The following is a 1335-nucleotide window of genomic DNA, read 5'->3' as shown; positions in this document are numbered from 1 at the left end:
TCACTAAATAATATAAGTTTGTTCTCTAATACCTTTATAACGGTGTGCCCAAACCTCACCCCATGTCCCCATGCGCTTAAATCCATTTTCTGCTTAAAAATAACCAGTTAGAGTGTCCCCATACAAATCTTTAATCATGGGAAAAGGATATTTTGGAAAAGGATATTTTGGAATCTTTTCCTATTTTTGTGGAGCAGTCATGGCTTAAAAAATGAAAACAAGCCGTGGAAAAAAGAGGGGGGCTGGAAATAAGCAGCCAAAAAGAGGGGGGCTGGAAATAAGCAGCCACTACATATTAAAAAAATTGCCACATGACAGCACAAATTTGTTTGCCTCCATTTTTAAGCATAAAAAAAATTGATGGGGCCACCTACTCCACAAATTACTCCTTAAAATATTGAGTAGTGGCTGCTAGCCAAAATAAGCTAAGGGTTGAAGGGTTTGTTATAAATAGATTAAAAAAAAATTTAAAAATTGAACCTGTTTGATGGCAAGGCGAGAATAATTACTAATGTGATACAAGTGAAATGACCATTGGTGGAAAGTACGTTTCAAGAAAGAGTAATATATGAAAATGTCATTTCACCTTTCTAATATTTTTTTGTTTTGTTTTTGAAAATTGAATTTTATGTCCACATAAATTGATATAGACCAATTAAATCAAAGAAAAATCAGATTTAAAATAATTTTTATTTAAATTTTTGCATGTTAGCTTTTGAAAAAATAAAAAATTTATTTAATTTTAAAAAATTTAAAAACTGATCAATTAAACAGGACAATAATTAATAATTATTTAAACTATTTAAAAACATAATAAAGCATAAATATTCCTGCCATAAACAAAAAACCAGATGTGTCAAAAAGTTGTTTATATTTTTATTCCTTTTGATCATACGCCTTTGTCCATTGACGCAAACGAATATGCTCATAACCAAATGAAGGCACCTATTTCGTAATCTATCGATAATGAATTTGATAAAATCAAAAGATCCTTCAAAAATGATTGCATGGAAGCCCAGTGCCGATCAACAGCTTGTTCCATTACTTTTAAATATTTCTATGCCGCCGACTTTTTGTCTTTGCTGCGGCTGTTTACTCTCAATCAATCATAATCGGGTCTTTTTATATCAAACCTCTCTTGCTCACCAGGCAAATCATTTGTTCAGCATGGAAAACTTAAGAAACCTGTTGGCAATGTCACTTTTAGCTCTGTTGATCACACATTCTCACCAGCTTAGTCAGCATCAAGTTTTCTCAGAATTTTTGGAGAAACTGTCTGCACTGTCTGCTGTAGGAAGCCAAACACAAGAATGGACGCCTCCTCCCATTAACTTC

This window comes from Cryptomeria japonica, chromosome 9 (assembly GCF_030272615.1).
Source record: "Cryptomeria japonica chromosome 9, Sugi_1.0, whole genome shotgun sequence".
Classification (NCBI taxonomy): Eukaryota; Viridiplantae; Streptophyta; class Pinopsida; order Cupressales; family Cupressaceae; genus Cryptomeria; species Cryptomeria japonica.
This window is presented reverse-complemented; position numbering follows the sequence as displayed.